The 27,166-nt window shown below is 38.1% G+C and overlaps 1 long non-coding RNA gene across 1 annotated transcript; it reads left to right on the top strand.

Annotated features, from left to right (window-relative positions):
* The first annotated feature begins 12,090 nt into the window (after positions 1-12,090).
* Positions 12,091-25,565, top strand: LOC128296295 (uncharacterized). Its single transcript, XR_008286855.1, has 3 exons — positions 12,091-12,353; positions 13,271-13,312; positions 25,513-25,565. It is a non-coding gene; the product is annotated as an uncharacterized LOC128296295 (long non-coding RNA).
* The last annotated feature ends 1,601 nt before the right edge of the window (positions 25,566-27,166 follow it).

Genomic DNA, 27,166 nt, shown 5'->3' with positions numbered 1-27,166 from the left:
ATTATCACCCGGAAAGGCTAATGTGGTTGCGGATGCCTTAAGTCGAAATCACTTTGTTTGCTTTTACGAGCGATGAATGTACACTTGTCTATTCTACCCGACAATGTGTTAATAGCGAATTAAAGGCCAAACCATTGTTGGCTCATCAAATTCGGGAAGCTCGAAAAGTTGATGAGGAGTTGCTTGCAAAGCGGGCCGAGTGTGTTACGAACAAGGAATCAGAGTTTCAAATTGATGATGACGATTGTTTGAGGTTCAGAAGTCGTCTGTGTGTTCCAAAGAATTCGGAACTTATTTCGATAATTCTAAATGAAGCCCATTGTAGTCGAATGTCAATCCACCCGGGTAGTACTAAAATGTACAATGACCTGAAACGTCGGTTTTGGTGGCCCGTATGAAACGAGACATTTCTGAATTTGTTTCAAGGTGTCTGATATGTCAACAAGTGAAAGCGGAACATCAAGTGCCATCGGGATTACTTCAGCCGATCATGATACCCGAATGGAAATGGGATCGAGTAACAATGGACTTTGTGTCTGGGTTACCATTGACTCAGAATAAGAAAGACTCGGTTTGGGTCATTGTTGATAGACTGACCAAGTCTGCTCATTTTATCCCTGTCCGCACGGATTTTTCGCTCGATAAGTTGGCAGAATTATACGTCTCCCAAATTGTTCGATTGCATGGGGTACCTATTTCTATCGTGTCGGATAGACACCCAAGATTTACGTCGCGGTTTTGGAAGAAATTGCAAGAGGCTTTGGGTACCAAACTGCATTTTAGCACTGCTTTTCACCCCCAAACCGATGGTCAATCCGAACGGATAATTCAAATACTCGAGGATATGTTGAGATGTTGCATCCTTGAGTTTAGTGGTGCATGGGAACGGTATTTACCTTTGGTTGAATTCGCTTACAACAATAGCTTTCAATCAAGTATCAAGATGGCGCCTTACGAGGCTTTATACGGTCGTAAATGCCGTACCCATTATTCTAGACGAACTTAGTGAAGGAAAAATCTTGAGGTTGATTTGGTTAAGGATGCCGAGCAAAAGTTCGAGTAATTCGTGAAAGTTTGAAAGTCGCTTGGATCGCCAAAAGTCATATGCGGTTTGAAAAGAAAAGATATTGAATATCGGGTTGGAGACAAGGTATTTCTCAAAGTCTCACCCTAGAAGAAAGTGCTTAGATTTGGCCGTAAGGGCAAATTGAGCCGAGGTTCATCGGGCCATATGAGATATCCGAACGAGTCGGTCGATCGCGTATCGTTTGATTTTGCCCCGAGCTCGAAAAGATTCACAATGTTTTCATGTCTCGATGCTTGACGATATAGGTCGATCCATCGCACGTAATTGCTCCATCTGAGATTGAGATTCAGCCTAATTTGAGCTATGAAGAGGAACCGGTTCGCATTATGATGCGTGAAGTAAAAGAGTTGCGCAATAAGAAAATCCCGTTAGTGAAGGTGTTGTGGCATAAACACGGAATTGAAGAAGCCACTTGGGAACTCGAGGACTCTATGAAAGAGCGATACCCGAGCCTATTTACCGGTAAGATTTTCGGGGACGAAAATTTCTTAAGTGGGGGAGAGTTGTGACAGCCCAAAATTGACCCTAGTCGGAAAGTGGTTTCGGGACCACAAAACCGAGTCATAAAAATAATTAATTGTTATATTCTATGCTTATTGTGTGTGTACATGCACATGTGGAAGTTTCATTCTCTAATTTTACCAATTGTATGAGAAATTATTAAATAGGGATCAATGTGAGACATGGTGAAATATGATAGGCTAGTTTTAAATGGCTTATTAGTGCATGTTAACACAAAGGTGGACTTGCATGTCAAATTGCCCAATTTATTAATGGTGGCCGGCCAAGATGGGATATTGATGGGCAATATATATGTTTAATTAGATTTTAATAATAAGGAATGGGTCATTGGAGATAAAATAATGTTAGTAAAAGAAGAAAAAAGAAAAAAAAAAAAGAATGCTCATCTTTTCTCCATTGCCGTGACTTGAAGGAGGAAGAAGAATGGAATTCTTTGGTTCATGATTTGGCTTGGATGATGCTTAGGAAGAGGTAAGCACTTTGAAATCCTTGGAAATTTAGGTATAAATGAGGTGATTAGTTCAAGTTCTACTCATTTCATGGATTAAATTTTGTTGTTTGGAGGTTTGATATTCGGCCAAGTAGTTGAAGCTCTTGGTACATATGTTTTTTTTTCTTTTGAAGGTTGAAATTGGTTTGTTCATAAAGGGGGTGCGAATGTGGCCATCGAAGGGTCTTAATGAACAATATATGTAGCTTGGGTTTATAACATTCGGTTAAGGAATGTTGTGTGCTAGCAAGTTTGGTTTAATATTAGATGTAAACCACTTTGTATTTGATGAATTGAAGAAAATAGTGAAGGGCAAATTAAAAAGATGTTTAATGAATTTTGGCTTAGTTGAGCTTAAGCATTCGGTCAATTATGGGCATTGTTATAACCTAATTGTAATTTGCAACTCTTAATTTTGAGATGTGAAGCTATGCTAGAAGAGAAAAGAAAATTCGCCAAGTGTTCATGGGAGGAAACTATGTGCTTGAAAGAATAAAAGTGACACTATAATTGATAGTATAGGTATTCACCATTCAATCAAGTGTATAGGTGATGTTAGATCAAATTTAGCACATTCGGCTATATAAGTATACCCATTTATGATATTGCCTTCGATTGTATAAAATTGACTAAAATGGGTAATTAGTAAGGGTAGTTACCTAATATACGAATATGTATATGTGTATGTATGATTGGATTATTGATAGTATGGTAATTGCATAAGGCTATTAGCGAATAGCTAAAACGTAAGGTAGTAAGATAAAAATTTTACCATGTCGTTCCGTATGTCATAAGATCATTAAAATGTGGATACCAATATATGTACCAAAGCGGTTGAATGAGTTAATTTATTTGTTTAAGCTCAAGATCCTAAAGGAGAGGCGTCCAACAAGGGAAATCGAAGATCATCGAGTAGCCGACTTGGAATTATTTACCCAGACAAGGTAAGTCATTAAGCACATATGTTTGATATCGCTTAAATGATTGGAAAATCTATGCAATTGTGTTTAATGGAATGCTATATATATATGTATAAATGAAATTGTATGTGTATGGAATGAGGATAATTGTTGAATGTAAAAGAAATAGTGGAATGTGTAGAAAGTTTGCTTTCGGCACTATGTGTCTTGAACAATACGTGTGTATGGTGACGAGATTGGCACTAAGTGTGCGTCTGGAAATATATGGCACTAAGTGTGCGTGCTGGAAATATATGGCACTAAGTGTGCGTGCTGGAAATATTTGGCACTAAGTGTGCAAGCTGGAAAAATACGGCCTTTGGGTGTGCGAGTTCGGAGGGTATGGCACTTGTGTGTGCGAGCTTAAATTACGTGGCACTAAGTGTGCGAAATCGAGTAGTAAGCACTTGTGTGTGCGTACTCTATATATAGGAGGTGTGTCTCCATTGAATTGAGTATGGACAGCGGATCGGGTAAGTACCTCGAGCTCATGACGAATAGAGAATTCGTTCATGCTTGGGGATTGAAATTGGTAAGCCTTAAATCTATGTGATGATTGAAATGTGTATGGTTGTGCTGGAAAATGAGTTAATGTGTAAAAATGCTTCGATTTTCTTGTTGTGTAGAATATGAAATGTGGATTGATGAATGCTTATGACTTACTGAGTTGTAAACTCACTCGGTGTTTTTTTCTTGTCACCCATTTTAGGTCTCTCGGACTCGTATTGTTTGCGTGATCGGGACCGTCGCTGAAGTCATCACAACGGCTGAAATCTTGTGGTATTGTTTTTGTTGTTGTAGAACATTTGGCATGTATAGGCTATTATATTTTGTCGAATTGTGGGTTGTAAACTTTAAGCCATGCGAAAATGGCCTATGTGGTCGTCGAGTGGGATGCTAGAGCCTATAGCCACGAGTCTTAGAAACTCTAATTTTGATAAGGTGGCCATAATTTGTGTCATGTATGATGGATGATTAAGGCCAAGGGAAAATTCATGAAATTGGCATAGTCTACTGCAGTAACTGTTGCGGACAGCAGCAGTGAGATGAGATTGAAAAATCACTAAAAATAGTAGAAGTAGAATTAAATAGTGAGTAAATTATGGAACTGAACCTTGATGAATCTATTTTTATATGGATGAAACGAAACGACCATATGAGCAGTATACTGAGAAATATTAAAGTTCTTGTGTGACAGGGCCAGAACGGTTTCTGGGTCCCCTGTCGCGACTTTGAAAATTTACCATAAATTATCCAGAAAGAATTAGGAGTCATGCCTTATATGTACAGATTCCATTTTGAGTCTAGTTTCATTAGAAACAAACGGCACCAGTATTAAAGCCCTGTACAGAGAGATATCCAAGTTGTAACGCGCGAAGGTCAGAGCAGTCGATCCCTGTAACATGGGTGACTTTAACTAATAAACTGTACCAATTGGCCCAACCAAAATTCTAAAATAAATCCATGGATGGGTATATGAGTCTAAATTCAGGGAAAATTTACAAAACCAGTTTCCGAGTTTTGAAACTCGAGATATGATTTTTAAGGCGACGGTGACGCAGTTTTCCAGCCTGACTGGTAATGTCAAATTGGTTTGTATCTAGAGAGGATTTGGCCGTTAACCCCTCGTGTCCGACACCGGCGTCGGTCACGAGTTAGGGGTGTTACAGATCTCCTTGGATTGTTCCAAGGAATGATTATAACAACTGATCAGGGTATGGTAATAGTGGTGGTGGTAGTCGAATTGGTGAATGGGGTGGCAGAACTGGTGGTAGGGGTTGTAGAGAAAAGGCAGCCAATCCATTTGGAAATGATGATGTAAAATAGGTGTTTAGTGAGTAAGAGAGTACTGGGATCAGTTTTGATGCCTTTGAAGACATTCTTGTGGAAACAAGTGGCGATAATGTGCCACCACCTATCAATAATTTTGTGGAGGTTGATTTTGGCAAGACGCTAAATCTAAAAATCCCAAGGTGCATGTATGTGAAGCCAACACCTGTTCAATGGTATGCCATCCCCATTTGACTTGCAGGGTGGGATTTGATGGCATGTGCCTAGATTGATTCTAAAAAGCCATATGCTTTTTGTTTTCCAATCATTAGTGGAATTATGAAAGGCTAGGTTCCTTAAAGGCCATTACTGAGGCACGTACAATATACCTACTACATTTTATTCTCTCATTTCAGAGCTCTCAATGCAAATACGTGTCATGTTTTTGAAATTTACAAATTTTTCTTCTATTAATTTCTTTGAATTTATGTTTTGTGACTATTATTGCAGATACATGATGAAGGCTAAAAGTTCTTTTATAAATCGATGCTACGGTAGTTGTTGTTTATGGAGGTGCACCTATTAACAAAAAGGTACTTTTCCATCCTACCTATTTCCTTTCATTTTAACCTTCATTATTTGTTTTTACTTTAATTAGCACTACCTAATAGTGATATAATATCAACTCCTAGAAAAGAAAAATATTGCACTCTAATTTTGCTAGTCAGAGTGAAACTATATGTTTTGTTTGCTCTTAGGGAAATAAAATTGATTTTTTTTGGCATACTTTTGTTTTATAGTTTGTTGGTTTTCAATCATGTTTTATGTTCACTCTTAACTTTAAGGTTTAGACTGTTTCTATTCAGGCTTTTGATTTTCTGTGCATGCAGAAAATGGCCTCCGATTTTCTCGCAAAATATATTTTGATGGCTATGACCAGAATTGGATCTAGCACTGATTTGATTGTAAAGAGAATAGAATTTTTTTCATGAATCTGACAAAAGAAGTCACCATATGGACCTTCTTTATGCTCAGAAAGGAAATGGTGTCCAAGGCAAGGTATTTGTAACATCCTAAAAATCGGGGTTAATAGAATTAGGTTTGTGAATTGAAAGAGAGTGATCATGCCTTAAACCCTAGTATGTGATATGTCTTGTTTTTTAAAATAAATATTTCAAATTATATTAAGAATGATTTATTGGTTTGATAGTTAAATATTAGTGAATTTATCCTTGAGGTCTTAACTTCAATTCCCTTCTCATGTAAATAATTTAATCTTTTGACAAAAACCCTTATTTTAATGCGTGGGCCATCCAAGTCTAGTTAACCTAGGTATAAATATTAATTTTTTACTAATAATCAGCCTTTAATCCTCCTCCTCATTTCCGTAGCCCTTCCTCTCCTCCTCTCATTCTCTATGATTTTAATTTTTTTCCTTTTCTCCATTGTTGTCGTCGCCTACACCTAGTTTTACCATCTTTTTCTCTCTTTTTTTTCTTTTTCTTTTTTGCCACAAGATTTGTTAACATATTCTCCACCATATTGTTGTCATTTTTCCTCATTAAAATCAACCCCAAATCTGAAATCTTGAACTCCAAGATCGATCCCAAAAATTTACAAGAAAGTTCCATCGTCGTTTCTCTCGACTAGCATGGGTAAGGTCTCCTCTCTCTTCAATTTCTTAATTAATATTGTCCATTAAAAATGTAAACTTTCATATCTGGAATTTTGGGGATTTTAAATTATTTCAAATTTATTTTTCCAAAATTTAATGAGATCTCAAACCATTTTAAAATTTAGCCCCAGTTTTGGCCACCATGGGTGACGGTGCGTGCACCTATGTGCAAGAAAGGGGGCAATTTTGTTTCTTGGTTCTTGCCTATATTTTTCAAGCATTAATTTGAGTTTTTGACCCTTCCTAATCAGATTTTAAACCATTTCAATTAGGAAAAAGCATTCTTGTTCGATTGGCCATTCGGATCCCACAAATCGTGAAGAGTAAATGCAATTAAGGGTAACTAGTTTGTTATTTCGACATTGTTGTTGGGTAAAGGTTATGAATTGATTAAATGAAGAAATTTAATCATTAATTAGATACTGATTTTCCAGTATATTATTGAATTAGGTACTGACCCAAACATCCCAAATCATCCGTAAAGGCAAAGAACAATTGTACGTACTGTTTGCATCGATACAATGTAAGGAATCTGACTAGTTTGGTATCATAAAATAGTTATAATTTCAATGATTGGTTTGAACTCATAAGTGGGTATTTGGGGGTTAGTTTAATGGTAAATTCATTGAATTTATATTTAATTTTGGTTTAGGTTCATTTAAGGACTTATTAAGGAAAATTGGAAGATTCGCTAGTGTGCTGTGAGAAAGCGAAAAATAAGATGTGGGTCCTAAACTCATAAAACTATTTGAAAATGTTAAATATCATGTTGCATATGATAAATTAGCTTTCTGATTGGATTGTCTTCATAGCCAAATTATTGATTTTGTGAGTAGCCAAACCAAGTATGTTTTGAGCCTTAAAAGATTGACATGTTGGCAAAATTGCTAGTTTGATAGTATGAATGTTTGATTGAGTTCGTAATTGCATATTTGAGTTATGAGATATGAGAATGTTTGACTGAATGATATAATGTGTTGAGATATTAAGCTTATTTATGATTTAAACGCATGAGATATTTGTTATATTGTGTACTGAAAAGGGTGCTAGTTATGCATAATGAAAATCCACAAAGTATGTGAAATTGAACGATATTGATTGACACCACCACAATGGTAATTTGAAAGTTTGGAACATTATTTCGATTTAATGAAAGTATGTGATTATTGAGGACACGCTAAGAATGTCAAATGAATGTAAAAATTATTGGGATATGATTGTTTATGAGATTGTGTGACATATTGCATATGCATTGGGTTGGGATTTTGTGGTTGACGAAGGAGTTTCGTGGAGTACCGGTGGAATATTAAGTTTGCATTATTAGTATTCAATGCACTGCACCTAGTGTACTGAGGGCAATAGCAATTTATCATGTTTTTACTAGCAGTTTGTCTGCATTATTACTGGTAGAATTTTTTGCATATTATTATCAGTGGTTTTAACCACAACGGGCTTAAGCCCATAATGTTTTAGAGTTCGGATGATGGGTTATGGGGAACTCGTGGTGTGTAGTAGATGGTATGGGTAAGAACCTTTTTGCATTGCATCATGTGCACGACATATTCGAATGTTATTGATTTATGCTACGCATTGTATTTTGTTGTATTGAATGGTATCGAAACTAATTATTGTTACTCAAATTAATGATGACCTATGCTCATACACTGTTTAACATAAATTTGATAATGGTATGTAATGGTATGTAATGACATGAAATTCCTATAATGGTTCTGTTTTCTTCTGTTAATGCTTACACGTTTCATTGTATTTGATGTTTTTACCTATTTAAATAATTATTCAACTCACACTGAGCTTTTCATAAGCTCACCTCCAATAGTGTTTAACTTTTTAGGTAAAACTCAAAATTAAAACTCAACTCGGCTTTCGCAGAATGAACTTGGACCTCGAATTATTATTTTTTAATTAAGTATTATTAAGTCTTCATTGGCTTTGGCTTTTTATTTTTAATTATTTTTGGTCTGTGACTTGGTAATTTTTCTTTTGGTGATTTTTGCATGCATGGATTACTCAACCATAATAACCGGATAATGCATGATATTGGGCTTAATTAAAATTTGATATTGTTCCCTAGTTTCCACTACATTGCAAAGGAACTATTTTTGAAAAACAAATCGATAAGGCTCTTAATTTTCCAAAAGGACTTGAAAAATGGTTTTTCCGCTGCATTAGTTTAACTTCGAGTTTTTTTTAAGAAGAGCGACAAGCAAATGGTTTTTCTAAAACAACACTATCAACAATAAAATGAATCCTAAGCATACATGACCTAATGAATGAATGCTTTTTAAGCTAACTCAAAGTACAACTATGGTTTTCTCTAGAATGAGTTTATTTAAAGTTATAAAAAGTAACGTAAGTTAGCTTAGCCATTTCAGTGGCTAATGTAACCTTCTCAATCTAGCCATAACGTCTAGACTGGGCTTGGGTGGTTACAATATTATTGATTTCTATTTCTAATACTCATTCTAATGATGTTAATGGAAATTCCTGTATGACTCAGATTAGATGCACTTGTAAATCATTTGTCTTCTCTATGATTTTGTGAATTTGGCTGTATTTTCCATTTTATTTAACATTTTAATCTTATTCTTGGAGTAAGCTTGTACATGAAGCTTTTGTTGAAACAAAAAGGAATTTGATTTGTTGGAACATTTTTGTATGCGTGAGTGATTTTCCTACAACTACCATTCACAGTGGTAGATCCTTGCATGTAAATATGCATCTTTCTGTTTACTTTTCCTATTCTTTATGCATGCTACTCATATTTAATTTAATTGTTAGTCTTATGGATAGAATAGTATTTAAACCATAAAATATTTGCTTTTGGCCTATAGGTTTCCCTAGCTTTATATTTTAAATTAGGACAAGTTACTGCTAATATGGCATGGTATTTAAGAATAAATAAATGGATAAACTTACATAAAACATGCAACCAAGGAAGTAAAGATTTTGTGGATGCTTAAGTTGGAATTTTGCATTTTCTTGGAAGGGAATATAAGGCTGGACAAAATCAGAAAAATGATTACTAAGCTAGTTCATAAGCTTTTGTATGTAATAGACATTTTTTTTTGTGGTTGTTTTAAAAGATTAAGCTTGCTTATTTTTATCTTTGCTTGTGGGTTTATGCAACCATGGTGTTACAATCCTAAGTTATGAATTGAGTCACTAGACAATTTGTAGAAAAATCATTTGACTCAACGGGCTTTCCACCTTATTTTGCTTCTTTTACGTGAACTTATAAACCTATAATGAACAAGTGGAACTCATCGAAGGCAATTCCAAACTTGTTAAAAGAGAGTGTCCCATCCCAAAAACTAGGTTAGAGGAAATTAGGTTAGTGAAACCAAGAATGGTTATGTCTGGCTTCTGAGTTAAAATTGTGAAAAATGTTATCAAGTAAATTGGTTTGTTTCAGTGGATAAGTGTTCTAGATGTGTATTTGAGGTCTTGTGTTCAAATATCTCTCTGTTAAATTTCCATTATTTTTGTCCTAATCCTATCCCTAAATCATCTGACATAAATAATATTTGCGCTCAACTGATGATAAGAATAGGCCTACTGGTTCAATTATAAGGCTTCAACTTACCATTTGGTCTTGTATTCGAATATCTGGATAAGGATCAGGTAGTGGGGTTTTGGCTAGTTTTAATTAGTTTTAATTTTCATTTTATTCTCCTAATATAATAATATTTTTTTCCTTAAAATTTTCCCCATTTTTGTGCCCACATTCCCACTCCATTTTTCTTCATTCTTTTTGTTTTTTCTTCTTTCTATTCTTTCTTTCTTTATGTCATTTTGTTTTGTTTTTGTTCTTCAAATTTTCATTTGCAATTTTATTTTTTTTCCTTACCCTTTTTTCCAAAGATGGCTATCGTTCAAAGCTTTTCTTTTTTATTCTTTCTCTTTTCATCAAAATCCAGTGCATATTTGAGGTTGGGTATTTATTTATTTATTTATTATTGATGTTTCTTTGTGTTTCTTAGGTGCTTTGCAAATAAAGTAATTTTTTTTTATGAAACTCTTTATGCTTTGATACAAATAGGCAAAGATCGTGAGGCAGTAAAACCTTCGGCAAACAATCATTGTTACATTCGAGGGTAAGTAGTTTCGCCATATAGCAGTTGTTTTTGTTTTGTAATTAAAAGTTCTTCTTACATTGGTGTTATTGATTTGATCATTCGGGGTTAGCAAAAAAATCGTGTTGATTAATTTCTGTGAGTTATCATTAGGTTACAGGATTGCTCATTCGCGAATCTTCATCGAGAGAAAATCAGGTGTGTGACACTAACCCAAAAATGCGATTAGAACTCAAAAAAACTCGATAAAAAGTTGTTGTTTTGAAGCTGCAGTACATCATACGGTCGTGTGGATGGTCATGTGCACCACATTGGCATGTGGTCAGCCCTGTGGAGCACACAGGCATGTATGATTACACGGACAATTCAGGTAGGCTGTGTGCAGCGCACGGGAGTGTGGTTGGCCGTGTCCCAGGCCGTGTGGAGTACACGGGTATGTGTGATTACATAGTCTGAACGAGTAGGTCGTGTGGACCATTTTTTTTTGGAAAATTTCATCTAGGCCCATATGACTCCGAAATTCGTATTTAGACCTTTTATGGGGTTCGCTTGGTAAATAAGACTCAATATAAGACATCTGTTGATATGTGCTATGAGTAAGGCACGTGAAAAATACATTTACGTTCCATGTTCTAATACTTTCGAAAGCATGATTATGTATGATATGCATAACTCAGATTAACAAATTTGGTGTAGGCTATATGATATAATTTTTGATAATGACATTTACATAAACATGTCGCATTTCTTATTCGTTACGATTATATGTTAGTAGGTTAGAGCATGTGCATTGGGGGAGGATTTGATATATGACGGAGGAAGTGTATTCTAGAAGCTGTAATAGCTGAACCGGGCCTTAAAACCGAATGAAATAAATAAATACATGTTTGTTTGTTTAAACAATCCATATACAGAGCCCAAATACCACTAACCACAGCCCAAAAAAAATTAAAAAATTAAAACCCAACTAGCCCACTACCCGTATACCCAAATACACCCGTAGCCCAACTTAAACTAGACAGACCCAGGACTAAAGTGGCCCAACTGGCCCAAACCATTACACCAAGGCAGGAAACCCAAGGGTTTCTACCTTCTTTCTCCTCGTCACCGCTTCTGAAAGTTCGGGGAGCGACTGTCCAGCTCCTGAATCAAAGCCACTGTAACGCCCCAATTTCCGAGAATCCTGTGAATGTTGGCATAGGTTTCATTATGTTAGTGGGCCTCTAGAAGGCCCAAGCTTAAGATAGAACCCGGTAATTTTAGTTAATTTTTGTTCCATAAGAAAAAGGGGATGAAATTATGAAATAGAACCTATGTGAAAATGTTTGAAAATGCTATAGGCTAAATTGAAGTGGCCAAATAAATAGGAGTGCAAAATAGGAGGATTTGCATGACAAACCTCCCATTTTACATGAAGTGGCCAGCCATCATGTTGTTGTAGATAAAATGTGCACTTGATATCCATAATTTATGGTACAAATTGATACAAATTGATAATAGGTTAGGTAAATGTTCCATGATAATGGGTTAGGTAAATGTTTCATGATAATGGGTTAGGTAAATGTTTCATGATAAGAATTTCATGTCTTTTGTATTAAAGAATTAAATGGATGAAATATGAAGTTTTATTAAAAGAAAAAGGGGTGAAAAGAACAAAGTTTTGTCCATCTTTGTTCATCATAGCTGAAAGTTAGAGAAGAGAAAGGAGAGGAGAAAGCTCTTGAGTATTCGGTCATTAGGAGGAGGAAAATTGAAGGTAAGTTCTTGGTACCTTGCTTCTATTTTGAGGTTCATGAGTTCTTCTTGATTCTACCTTAACTCTTGAAGTATATTTTGGTTGTTATTTGTGTTGTGAGCATTTAGTCATGAATTAAAATGAAGGAAATGGTTGTTGTTTCATGTTCTTTTGATGAAAAATGGAAGATAGGTGAAGTTGAGCCAAACAAATGAGCATGCATGTGCCTTAGATGCTAAAGGGAAAAATCAGCTAACATGTTGTGCTTTAAAATGATGAAATGGAGATTATACTTAAGTAAAATCATAGATATGTGATGATTGATTGGTGATATACATGTTTAAATAACATGCATGCAAGGTATGTGTGAAAGAGTTGATTTGGTAATAAATCTGCTTGGGACAGCATCAGTAACGTGAATTTGAAAAATCACCATAAATTGTGGGAGATGAATTAGAAGCTGAATAAATTATGTAATTAAAGCTTATTGAGTTTAGTTTCTAATGAAATAAACAAGAACATATTTTTAATTCTGTACAATGAGAAATTTGATTTGTAATGAAGAGTGGTCAGATTAGTCAAACAGTGAAACATGGGAAACTTTGAGAAAAATCTGGTATTGACTGGCTAAACCAAAAATTCTGAAAATTTTATGGATAGAAGATATATGAGTCTATTTTCAAGGAAAATTAACGGAACTTGATTTGGAGTTTCGTAGCTCCAGTTATAAATGATTTAGTGACAGTTGCTCAGGAAGACAGCTTGCAGTGAAATTATGATTATGTGGTAAACATTGACAAAAATTTGTTAATGAGTTGCTTATTGTTTTCTTATAAGCTTACTATGATCTGTAGGTGTGGTTGGCCGAATATTGTAAGGGGTTAATACGTAGTTTGTATTTGAATAGTTAGATTAACGTGTTAGTAATCCAATTGTAGGCGGTTCGTGTGTGGATCTCGTCAGCATATCGTTGCAAACAGGTGTGTAACTAACACCCACTTTCTTAGTCTAGATCGACAAAAGTCGAAAAGCCGAAATGCCGAAAATTGGTATTTTGTAGATTTGCGAGTGTGCGAATGCTCGTGAGGTAAATTGATTAATGTTTTTGGTAAGCTACAATGTTTGGACTGCAAAGTGCATGATTTCTGTGCCCTCGATATTTTTGGGCTTAATGGGCCAAAATTGGAATGATGGGCCAACAGGCCCAATTCAGTAAGAACCCTCGGTACGTGATTCTGTTAGTACGTGAAAAGTAGGAATATGCATGAAAAACCCGAAAATAGATATGTGACAGCCCAAAATAGACCCTAGCCAGAATGTGGTTTCGGGACCACAAAACCGAGGCATAACAATAATTTAAAATTTATTTCGATGCCTATAATATGTGAGTATTCATGTATGACATTTTTGATGATTGATTTAGTGTTATAAAGGTGAATTCCACTAGAAAGGACTTAGTAGTGAACTTTGAAAATACGATAGGGAAAGGGGTGATGACTAATTAAAGCATACATGCAAAATAATGGACTTGCATGTCAAATTCCCCCTTTTTACAAGTGATGGCCGGCCATGACAAAGAGATATGGGTTAAACATGTCATGAAGTTGGGCATTAGGGAGAAATAGTAAACAAATAGGCATGGGTAAGAAAAGAATGAAAAAAAAATGTGTGTGAGAGAGTAGCATACCCCATTGCCGTGCAACCAAGAAGAAAAAAAACAAAAACAAAAAAAAAAAATTTGTTCATGCTTGCTCTCTCCCTTTTTGGCAAAAAAAAATACTAAGAGGAAGAAGGGATTTTTGCTTCATTTCCTTTGTTTAGAAGAGATCTAGAAGGTGATTTGGCTAAATTTGCATCAAGAGTAAGGTATGTATGAGGTTGTGTTGGGAGTTTCATGCATGTTTTGGTTGCTAATTTGATGTGCATGTTAGCCATGGCTCAAATCTTTGTTATGCCATGGAAATGGCATTTGGCCAAAGTTGTTATGGTGATAAAGCCATTGCATGCTAAGTGTGAAGCTTGATGATGATGCATGCAATGATGGATTTTCTACTCATGAGTAAGATTTTGAGCTTTTTTTTGTTTTATCATGATTGAAGTTGAAAAGGAGCATGATTGTCATATTCGGCCATGATGCATTCTTGAGCATGATTCATGCTTCTTGCATGTTAGTTAAAATTTGTGTTTTGGATGGCTATGGACACCTTGAAATTCGGCCATGCTCATATATGCATATATATGATTGCACATTATGTTTTGGTTATGAACTAAGTGATGAATATATTGGTTTAAAGAAGAAGATGTGAAGAATGCTTGTGAAATTGCAAGCACAATTGACCTAGCACACATATAAGTGCTTGATGCTATATTATAAGTTTTGGGCCACAATGTGCAAAGCATTAATTAGTAAATTGCATGCTGTTTTTGTGAGGTATTAAGTGCAAAATTGACCTCAACATGTACATGAATATTCGGCCTTGGGTAGCCTATTGAAGGCCTTAGCATTTTCTTGATGCTCGAATAAATTGTATTGAATTGCTTGATGTAGTATAAAATGTGCATGACCATTGTGTATTCAAGCTAAAGGGTGGCCATATGACCATTTAAACTCCTTGTCATATTCGCCATAAGCTAGCACAATGAGGTTTTAATAAATTGAATTTGTTTGAATTAGCTCAAGAGCTAAGAGGGCCACAATTGGACAAGGGGAAGGAAAAGGTGATCGAATAGCCGAAAAAGCCGTTCGACAACATCCGAGGTAAGTCCTCAAGAAGTGACCCTACTTGAATTGTGTGAAATAAAGTATGGATGTGTATTGATTATTGATTATGTATGCATGAGTATTTGAATTCTACCCGGCTAAGTCCCAAGGCGAATATGCTTGTGACTATAATTGCGTTTGAGCCTTAGTAACGAAAATGAATTATGTATGTCCAATGATAATTGATGTATGTGTTCATGGAAATTGAATGATATCCGGGCTAAATCCCGAAGACAATTATGCTGGAAATTATATCCGGGTTAAGACCCGAAGGCAATTGTGCTAGTGGCTACATCCGGCTAAGACCAAGGCATTCGTGCGAGATATTCTATCCGGGCTAAGACCCGAAGGCATTTGTGCACGTGATTATATCCGGTTATATTCCGAAGAATCTTGGGCTGGAGGTGAGTGTTGGTTGCTGTAATGAATTCAATTAGTACACTCGAAAAGCCCAAAGGATAAGGTACGTTATATGTGCATTGGAAAGTCGACATGTTTGAGCAACATTCGCTCAATCGACTAATGAATTTCAGTTAGTGAATTGATTGATATTTTGTGAAATTATATAATGATGAAGAGTGAAGTAAGAATGTGTATTAATGAAATGATGCATTTGGCTATGTGAATGTATTGCTGTAATTAGAGTTGATTATATTCCTTGAGACTTACTAAGCATAAAAAAAATGCTTACCCGTTGCTTTGGCTCTCGCTTTTCTAGATTTCGTCAAGCAATCGGATTTGGGATCGTTGAAGTCGAGGTCATCCACACTATCAAGCCTCCATTTTGGTATAAATTTTGGTTGAACTTGAGATGGCATGTATAGGACTACCCCTTGTTTGTTAAATATGTTGTGATGTAAGTATGTACGGCCATGCGAAAATGGCTCGAAAAGGGAAACATGAACTTAGAATAATTGTGGTTTGTATGTTTATATTTAGTGTCATGATGTGGCTATGGCTTGGAAATGGGAATGTTGGTCATATGATCAGCCATTGGCATGGTTAAAATGATCATATATGAACCTATGTATGGCAAGACTAGTTGGCTCATGGAGACTACCAAATAGGTAAGACCTACCTTAAAAACAGATGCTACCAGCTGCAGTGACGTGAATGTGAAAAATCACCAAAATTCGTAGGAATGGAATTAAATAGTGAATAAGCTATGTAAATGAACCTTGATGAGTCTATTTTCATATGGAAGAAGCGAAATGGTCATAGGAGTTACATGTTAAGAGATATTAAAGCTATTGTGAGACAGGGCCAGAATGGTTTCTGGGTTCCCTGTCGCAACTTTAAAAATTCACTATAAATTATCCAAAAAGAACTAGGAGACATACCTTATATGTAAAGATTCCATTTTGAGTCTAGTTTCATTAGAAACAAACAAGCACCAGCATTAAAGCCCTGTACAGAGAGATATTCAAGTTATACCACGCGAAGGTCAGAGCAGTCGATCCCTGTAACATGGGTGACTTTAACTAATAAACTGTACCAATTGGCCCAACCAAAAATTCTAGAAATAAATCCATGGATGGATATATGAGTCTAAATTCAGGGAAAATTTACGAAACCAGTTTCCGAGTTTTGAAACTCGAGATATGATTTTTAAGGCGACGGTGACGCAGTTTTCCAGCCTGACTGAAAATGTCAAATGGATGGGCAAAACAAGTGAACTTGGCTTGTTAACCCTCGTGTCCGACAATCGGCGATGGTCTCGGGTTCGGGTGTTACAATTTTATTGGTATCGAGCCAGGTTTAGTCGATTCTAGGACTACCGTGATGTGTTTGGGGTCTAGCTATACATGCCATTAAATGATGAATCGATAGTGTGATGATTTACGACAATTTGACTTTGTGTTTGTTTATAGCAATGGATCCCGATCCCAACCGAAAGCGATAGCTGATGATGTGGAGAGTGTGGCGCTGCTCCGCGCAAGGGACAAATACGCGGACTCTCAACCTATGGCCAGCAATCCTAATGACGAGGCTAGGCAAGCCTTTTATAGTGTGATGAGCGAATGGTTTAATCAATACATTCGAACCAACACGGCTGTTCCACAACCTCCATTCCCGACAAATGCAACCCCGACCTACAATACCTCCGTGGATCGACCAAATAAGGTCAAGTAAGCCCCGATCGATAGGATTCAAAACATGGGGCCACTGAATTTAAGGCTACGGATGATGATGATGCCGAAGCGAGCTGAATTTTGGTTAGATAACACTATCCGGTGCTTGATGAGCTATCCTGTACACCCGATGAGTGCTTAAAGTGTACCATCTCCTTGCTACGCGAGTCCGCCTACTATTGGTGGAGTACTCGACTTGTGGTGCCTAGAGAGCAAGTGACTTGGGAATTCTTTCAAACCGAGTTCAAAAAAGTATATCGATCGAGATTCATCGACCAAAAGCGGAGGGAATTTCTTGATCTTAAGCAAGGTTCTATGTCCGTTACAGACTACGAACGAAAGTTTGTGAGGTTTAGCCGACGCACGAGAATGCATTTCGTCCGGGCTATTATGTGTAAACGCCGAGGATGGGCTGAATGATGATATAAGGATGTTTGTTGGCATTCTCGAGATACGAGAGTTCGTAGTACTTGTTGAGCGAGCTTGTAAAGTCAAGAGCTTAGAAAGGAGAAACAAAAGCTGATGTGGGAACCGGAGAATTCGAAAGAGGTCCTCGGAAAGTCTCTTCAACAAGCATCGAAGAGATTTCGAGATGATGCGAGCCGATCTAGAGGCGTTTGGGCTTTTCTAGACGAGGACGCGATCGATCCCCGTGACCACACGAGTCACTTCGATCGCCATGGTGGAAATGATCGCCGAGAGAGGGCGGAGTGTCCACATTGTGGCAAATGGCATTCGGGAGCTGTTGGTTTCGTGATCGCTCTCGCTATAAGTGTGGATCGGCCGACCACTTTATGAAGGATTGCCCGAGGATGCATGAGCAGAATGTAAGTCGAGTGCAAACCCGGTGCTACCATCGCCGAGGTAGGCCACCTAGAAATATGGGCAATGTCGATGGCGGTCGAGAGGATCTAGAGATGCTACCATCGATCCGAGGCTCGTGCTCTCGCTAGGACTTATGCCATACGCGCACGCCGAGGATGCTTGCCTCTCCGGATGTTATTACCGTACTTTCACTCTTTTCAATACAAATGTGATTGCTTTGATTGACCCCGGTTCTACTCATTCATATATATGTGAAACCTTAGCATCCAAAGAAGACTTTGCCCATTGAGTCTCATCGAGTTTGTAATTCGGTGTCAAACCCTTGGGTCATGACGTGCTTGTCAACAAAGTGTGCAAGAAAAGTCCCCTAGTGTTCGAGGTTCTTGTTTTCCCACGGACTTGATGCTTTTGCCGCTCGATGAGTTCGACGTTATTCTTGGTTTGGATTGGTTGACCATGCACGATGCGGTTGTAAATTGCAAGAGCAAGACTATTGATTTGAGGTGCGCGAATAATGAAATAATTCGGGTTGAGTCTACGGACTTAAAGGGTTGCCACCGTAATATCGCCGATGTTGGCCCGAAATATGTAAGAAAAGGGTGCGGCGTACCTTGCGTCGTGCTTTCGATGACAAGGAATCGAAAAAGAAACCCGAATCTGTGCGTGGTTTGTGAATACCAGATGTTTTCCCAAGAATTGCCGGGTTTACCACCGTCGGAAATAGAATTTGGCATCGAATTGGTACCGGTACCACTCCAATTTCGATAGCTCCGTATCGTATGGCACCAACGGAATTAAAGGAGTTGAAAGCTCGCTTGCAAGAATTGGTGGATAGAGGTTTTGCTCGCCGAGTTTTTCGCCTTGGGGTGCGCCGGTGTTGTTCGTGAAGAAGAAGGATGGAACCATGCGATCGTGCATCGACTATCGCCGACAATAAAGCGACGATAAAGAACAAATATCCGTTGCCACGTATTGATGACTTGTTCGATCAACTGAAGGAGCCTCGGTGTTCTCGAAAATAGATTTGAGATCGGGCTATTATCAATTGCGAATCCGAGATTCGGACGTACCAAAGACCGCCTTGAACGAGATATGGTCACTATGAGTTCCTAGTGATGCCGCTTTGGGCTCACTAATGCCCTACGCAGATTTATGGATTTAATGAATCGGATCTTTAGACCATATTTGGATCGATTCGTAGTCGTGTTCATTGATGACATCTTGGTCTATTCAAGAAATGAGACCAAACATGCTGAACACTGCGGTTAGTCTTTGCAAATTTTACGGGATAAGCAATTATATGCTAAGTTCAGCAAGTGTGAGTTCGGTTAAGAGAGGTTAGCTTCTTGGGTCATGTGGTATTTGCATCGGTATTCGAGTCGAATTCAATAAAATTTCAGCCATACTTAATTAGAAGCCTCAGAAATATTACTTGAGGTTCGAGCTTTTTGGGGCTTACTGGTTATTACCGACGATTTGTAAAGGCTTCTCAACGATAGCCACGCCGATGACGGCTTACTCCAAAAGGATGTTAAGTTCGAATGGATTTGAGAAATGCCAAAAAGTTTCGATCAATGAAAACTTATTTGATGAAGCCCCAATTCTAGTGCAACCCGAGTCCCAAGGAGTTTGTCATCTATAGCGACGCCTCTCTACTTGGGTTAGGTTGCGTATTAATGCAAGAAGGTCGAGTTGTGGCCTATCGTCGAGGCAATTAAAGCCACATGAGAAAAATTATCCGACTCATGATCTCGAATTGGCAGCCATCGTATTCGCCTTAAAGATTTGGCGACATTACTTATTTGGTGAAAGGTGCCATGTATACTCGGATCACAAAAGTCTCAAATATTTGATGACCCAAAGAGACTTAAATCTGCGACAAAGACGTTGGCTTGAGTCATTAAAGGATTATGAGTGATCATTGACTATCACCCGAAAGGCGAATGTGGTTGCGGATGCCTTGAGTCGTAAATCGTTATTCACTTTACGAGCGATGAATGTGCACTTGTCTATCCGATCCGACAGTGTGTTAGTGGCTGAATTGAAAGCCAAACCATTATTGACACACCAAATTCGAGAAGCTTAGAAAGTCGATGACGAGTTGGTTGCAAAACGGGCTGCGTGTGTTCCGAACAAGGACTCGGAGTTTCAAATCGACGATGACGATTGTTTGAGGTTCAAAGGTCGTCTGTGTGTCCCAAAGAATTCGAAACTCATTTCGATAATTCTGAATGAAGCCCATTGTAGCCGAATGGCAATCCACCCGGGGAGTACGAAGATGTACAATGAATTGAAACGTCGGTTTTGGTGGCATGGTATGAAGCGAGACATCTCCGACTTTGTTTCGAGATGTCTAATATGTCAACAAGTGAAAGCGGAACATCAGGTGCCTTCAGGATTACTTCAGCCAATTACGATACCCGAGTGGAAATGGGATCGAGTCACAATGGACTTTGTATCCGGACTGCCATTGTCAGCAAGTAAGAAGGATGCGGTTTGGGTCGTGGTAGATCGATTGACTAAGTCGGCCCACTTTGTCCCCGTCGTCGGATTTTCAATGGACAAATTAGCGGAATTGTACGTTTCTCGATTGTGAGATTACACGGGTGCCTATTTCTATCGTGTCGGATAGAGATCCGAGATTTACCTCGCGATTTTGGAAAAAGTTGCAAGAAGCTTTGGGTACCAAGTTGCATTTCAAACCGCCTTTCACCCCCAAACCGATGGTCAATCCAAGCGGATAATTCGGATACTTGAGGATATGTTAAGATGTTGCGTCCTCGAGTTTAGTGGTTCATGGGAACGGTATTTGCCGTTGATTGAATTCGCTTACAACAACAACTTTCAATCAAGTATTAAGATGGCACCCTACGAGGCCTTGTACGGTCGTAAATGCCGTGCGCCATTGTTTTGGACCGAGCTCGGTGAAAGCAAGATTTTCGGGTGGATTTGATTAGGGATGCTGAGCGAAAGTGAAAGTAATCCGTGAAAGTCTCAAGATAGCCTCCGATCGTCGAAAGTCGTGCGCGGATCTGAAGCGTAAGGATATCGAGTATCGTGGGTGATAAAGTGTTTCTCAAGGTATCGCCTTGGAAAAAGATACTCGTGTTCGTACCGTAAGGGCAAGTTGAGCCCGAGGTTCATTGGACCATATGAGATATCGAGCGAGTCGGTCCAAAGGCATATCGCTGATTTTGCCCCCGAACTCAAAAGGTTCACGATGTCTTTCACGTTTCGATGCTTCGACGCTATAGATCCGATCCATCGCACGTGATTAGTCCATCAGAAATTGAAATTCAAGCTAATATGAGTTATGAGGAAGAACCGATTCGTATCCTATCACGAGAAGTGAAAGAGTTGCGAAACAAGCGGGTTCCGCTAGTGAAAGTGTTATGGCTCAAGCACGGGATAGAAGAAGCTACTTGGGAGACTGAGAACTCTATGAAAGAACGGTATCCAAAACTATTTACCGGTAAGATTTTCGGGGACGAAAATTCCTTAAGAGGGGGGGAGTTGTGACAGCCCAAAATAGACCCTAGCCAGAATGTGGTTTCGGGACCACAAAACCGAGGCATAACAATAATTTAAAATTTATTTCGATGCCTATAATATGTGAGTATTCATGTATGACATTTTTGATGATTGATTTAGTGTTATAAAGGTGAATTCCACTAGAAAGGACTTAGTAGTGAACTTTGAAAATACGATAGGGAAAGGGGTGATGACTAATTAAAGCATACATGCAAAATAATGGACTTGCATGTCAAATTCCCCCTTTTTACAAGTGATGGCCGGCCATGACAAAGAGATATGGGTTAAACATGTCATGAAGTTGGGCATTAGGGAGAAATAGTAAACAAATAGGCATGGGTAAGAAAAGAATGAAAAAAAATGTGTGTGAGAGAGTAGCATACCCCATTGCTTAGTGCAACCAAGAAGAAAAAACAAAAACAAAAAAAAAAATTTGTTCATGCTTGCTCTCTCCCTTTTTGGCCAAAAAAAAATACTAAGAGGAAGAAGGGATTTTTGCTTCATTTCCTTTGTTTAGAAGAGATCTAGAAGGTGATTTGGCTAAATTTGCATCAAGAGTAAGGTATGTATGAGGTTGTGTTGGGAGTTTCATGCATGTTTTGGTTGCTAATTTGATGTGCATGTTAGCCATGGCTCAAATCTTTGTTATGCCATGGAAATGGCATTTGGCCAAAGTTGTTATGGTGATAAAGCCATTGCATGCTAAGTGTGAAGCTTGATGATGATGCATGCAATGATGGATTTTCTACTCATGAGTAAGATTTTGAGCTTTTTTTTGTTTTATCATGATTGAAGTTGAAAAGGAGCATGATTGTCATATTCGGCCATGATGCATTCTTGAGCATGATTCATGCTTCTTGCATGTTAGTTAAAATTTGTGTTTTGGATGGCTATGGACACCTTGAAATTGCCATGCTCATATATGCATATATATGATTGCACATTATGTTTTGGTTATGAACTAAGTGATGAATATATTGGTTTAAAGAAGAAGATGTGAAGAATGCTTGTGAAATTGCAAGCACAATTCGCCTAGCACACATATAAGTGCTTGATGCTATATTATAAGTTTTAAATACAATGTGCAAAGCATTAATTAGTAAATTGCATGCTGTTTTGTGAGGTATTAAGTGCAAAATTGACCTCAACATGTACATGAATATTCGGCCTTGGGTAGCCTATTGAAGGCCTTAGCATTTCCTTGATGCTCGAATAAATTGTATTGAATTGCTTGATGTAGTATAAAATGTGCATGACCATTGTGTATTCAAGCTAAAGGGTGGCCATATGACCATTTAAACTCCTTGTCATATTCGCCATAAGCTAGCACAATGAGGTTTTAATAAATTGAATTTGTTTGAATTAGCTCAAGAGCTAAGAGGGCCACAATTGGACAAGGGGAAGGAAAAGGTGATCGAATAGCCGAAAAAGCCGTTCGACAACATCCAAGGTAAGTCCTCAAGAAGTGACCCTACTTGAATTGTGTGAAATAAAGTATGGATGTGTATTGATTATTGATTATGTATGCATGAGTATTTGAATTCTACCCGGCTAAGTCCCGGGCGAATATGCTTGTGACTATAATTGCGTTTGAGCCTTAGTAACTAAAATGAATTATGTATGTCCAATGATAATTGATGTATGTGTTCATGGAAATTGAATGATATCCGGCTAAATCAAGACAATTATGCTGAAATTATATCCGGTTAAGACCAAGGCAATTGTGCTAGTGGCTACATCCGGCTAAGACCAAGGCATTCGTGCGAGATATTCTATCCGTGCTAAGACCAAGGCATTTGTGCACGTGATTATATCCGGTTATATTCAAGAATCTTGGGCTGGAGGTGAGTGTTGGTTGCTGTAATGAATTCAATTAGTACACTCGAAAAGCCCAAAGGATAAGGTACGTTATATGTGCATTGAAAGTCGACATGTTTGAGCAACATTCGCTCAATCGACTAATGAATTTCAGTTAGTGAATTGATTGATATTTTGTGAAATTATATAATGATGAAGTGTGAAGTAAGAATGTGTATTAATGAAATGATGCATTTGGCTATGTGAATGTATTGCTGTAATTAGAGTTGATTATATTCCTTGAGACTTACTAAGCATAAAAAATGCTTACCCGTTGCTTTGGCTCTCGGTTTTCTAGATTTTGCTCAAGCAATCGGATTTGGGATCGTTGAAGTCGAGGTCATCCACACTATCAAGCCTCCATTTTGGTATAAATTTTGGTTGAACTTGAGATGGCATGTATAGGACTACCCTTGTTTGTTAAATATGTTGTGATGTAAGTATGTACGGCCATGCGAAAATGGCTCAAAAGGGAAACATGAACTTAGAATAATTGTGGTTTGTATGTTTATATTTGGTGTCATGATGTGGCTATGGCTTGAAATGGGAATGTTGGTCATATGATCAGCCATTGGCATGGTTAAAATGATCATATATGAACCTATGTATGGCAAGACTAGTTGGTTCATGGAGACTACCAAATAGGTAAGACCTACCTTAAAAACAGATGCTGCCAGCTGCAGTGACGTGAATGTGAAAAATCACCAAAATTCGTAGGAATGGAATTAAATAGTGAATAAGCTATGTAAATGAACCTTGATGAGTCTATTTTCATATGGAAGAAGCGAAATGGTCATAGGAGTTACATGTTAAGAGATATTAAAGCTATTGTGAGACAGGGCCAGAATGGTTTCTGGGTTCCCTGTCGAAACTTTAAAAATTCACTATAAATTATCCAAAAATAACTAGGAGACATACCTTATATTTACAGATTCCATTTTGAGTCTAGTTTCATTAGAAACAAACGGCACCAGCATTAAAGCCCTGTACAGAGAGATATTCAAGTTATACCACGCGAAGGTCAGAGCAGTCGATCCCTGTAACATGGGTGACTTTAACTAATAAACTGTACCAATTGGCCCAACCAAAAATTCTAGAAATAAATCCATGGATGGATATATGAGTCTAAATTCAGGGGAAATTTACGAAACCAGTTTCCGAGTTTTGAAACTCGAGATATGATTTTTAAGGCTACGGTGACGCAGTTTTCCAGCCTGACTGAAAATGTCAAATGGATGGGCAAAACAAGTGAACTTGGCTTGTTAACCCCTCGTGTCCGACACCGGCGATGGTCTCGGGTTCGGGGTGTTACAAGATAAATTACTGAAATACCTTTAAAAGTGAAAAATTTACAGTTTTACCCCTAAGAGATAAATTACCAAAATACCCCTAGGGTTAAATTGACCTAAATGCATGTTTGACTGTTGTTATTTATCGCATGCCATGTTGTTATTATATCGATGCATGGACCGGGATATTGACGGAGGAAGTACTGAAAGTGGCTTGTCCACGTCTTCGGAGGCTTTGCCTCAATTCTATCGATAACTGAGCAGCAAGGCTGCAAATCTGTGGAGTGTTGGGTTGGGTGGGTTGAGCTATTCCCCACATGGAGTGTATGGCTGGTACGGGTGGAGTGTAATGGTTGGTGGGTTGAGTAGTCTCCCCAAATGGGCTTGCATATGTTTACTTATGTTGCATGTATTTTGAAATGGGCCTATGGGCCATATTGTTATCTGAATAAGGGGCTAAGTCCCAGTTTATTGTAATCTGAAAAGGGCTCTGGTCTAGTACCACTGTTACCCAAATGGGCTTGTGTATGTTTACTGATGTTGCATGTATTTTGAAATGGGCCTATGGGCCATACTGTTATCTGAATAAGGGGCTAAGGCCCAGTTTATTGTAATCTGAAAAGGGCTCTTGCCTAGTACCACTGTTACCTAAATGGGCTTAGGCCCAATGGGCTTAGGCCCAATGGGCTTAGGCCCAATGGGCTTGAGCTGACTTGGGCTTTGAATGGGTTTTCCTTACACACTGAGTTTCCTCAAACTCACCCCTTTTATTTTCATCCACGCAGGAAATCCCCAACCATAGTGGGCTTGGAGCTGTGAGGGAATTCGGAGTGGCCACCCGCTCGAAAGTTTGATTTTCTTCCGTGAACTGGACATCTTTTATTTACGTTTGAAGTTTTGGGCTTTTAAATGTAATAAGGCCGCTTAATTATTTTTGATGGTTTTAATATGTATTACTAAGATAGGTAATACTTATTTTAACTGCTGAAATTGGATAGCTTTAGGGCTCGTTTTCAAAAACAACAATTGATTTCAAAATAACACGACAACAAGCAAAGCTTCCGAATGAAAGTATTTTCCAAAATTAATCACTTTTCCTAAAATGACTTAATCAAATCGGTTTCCTAGAAATATCCATGATGTTAAGGTGTGGCAATGGCGGTATGCATGTCTAGGATTGGATCCGAAGGAGCTTGGTATTAGCAATCAGATGGACTCACCACCTCTTTTCCGGTTTCCTACTTGGTGCATAGCTTCCATTCACTTTAACCTTTAATGAATTAATCTTTTGAACATCAAGTACGATTTTCTGGACTTAGAATGGAAATTTTTTTTTTACGTTTTTGATGTGGCATGCTGGATCTGGCCATAACTTCTGGGCTGGGTTTGGGGTGTTACATTTAGTGGTATCAGAGCCTAGGTTGCAACAACTCGGCTGTGGAATGAGTTTACAAAAACAAAAATTTTCGAAAACGAAAATTTTATAAAGAATGCGAAAAACTCGATTTTCAAAATTTAGATCTTTAGAAGGTGGCATTCCAAATCTCCTCCAAGTCTGTAAGTATTACTCGAACTCTTCCAATATTTTTCCGACTTATCTGTTCAGATCAAATCCTACTAGGATACTCTAGATAGGATGATACTGAAACCATAGGAAAATCGATAAGAGATCAAATCGTAGCTAGACTTGATTCTGCGAAAACAAACTCCGAACTCATCATGCGATTTATAAAACATCCGTAATAAACACTTTGGAATATTAATTGATGCATAAAAATTAAGTAATCAAGATAATGCGATATGAGTACAAGAGGTCGTGGACGAAGCCGAGGAAGTGCTCGAGCGAGATCTTCGTCTTCGAGACATATACCGGCGGTGGATGCACCGATACCACCGGCAACAGAGGTAGAGTCTCATGACCGCAGTACCGGGGATGATGCCCTGTCACAGACAATGCTTCGTGTTCTGGAAAGGGTTGTCGGGGCAAGTACGGGCAATGGAGTTCGGGGATCTATTTCTGAACGACTTCGGGCTAACGGAGCGGAGATCTTTAGGGACGTGTCTGGTATTGCCTCGAATGTGGCAGAATATTGATTGGAGGCCACAGAACGGATTATAGACAACTTGGACTGCTCTGAGGAGATTGTGAGTGGGGTATCTGTACTAAGTCCTTTGGGTCACTCGGTTAGGGTAGACAAAGCAGATAGGGATGTACCCTTGGAAACTCAAGGTAAGATTTTCCCGGAGATCGATGGAGTTACTGTTCGGAGAGTTTGATCTCATTTTGGGAATGGACCGGCTTGTTAAGCATAAAGCGACTCGGATTGTGCTGCTAAACGAATGGTGTTAAGGACCACAAAGGATGAGGAGGTTATGGTGATAGGTGAGCGAAGGGATTATTTGTCCAATGTGGTGTCGGTATTAAGAGCCGAAAAGTGG

The sequence above is a fragment of the Gossypium arboreum genome, chromosome 8 (assembly GCF_025698485.1).
Source record: "Gossypium arboreum isolate Shixiya-1 chromosome 8, ASM2569848v2, whole genome shotgun sequence".
Taxonomy (NCBI): Eukaryota; Viridiplantae; Streptophyta; class Magnoliopsida; order Malvales; family Malvaceae; genus Gossypium; species Gossypium arboreum.
This window is presented reverse-complemented; position numbering and strand designations above follow the sequence as displayed.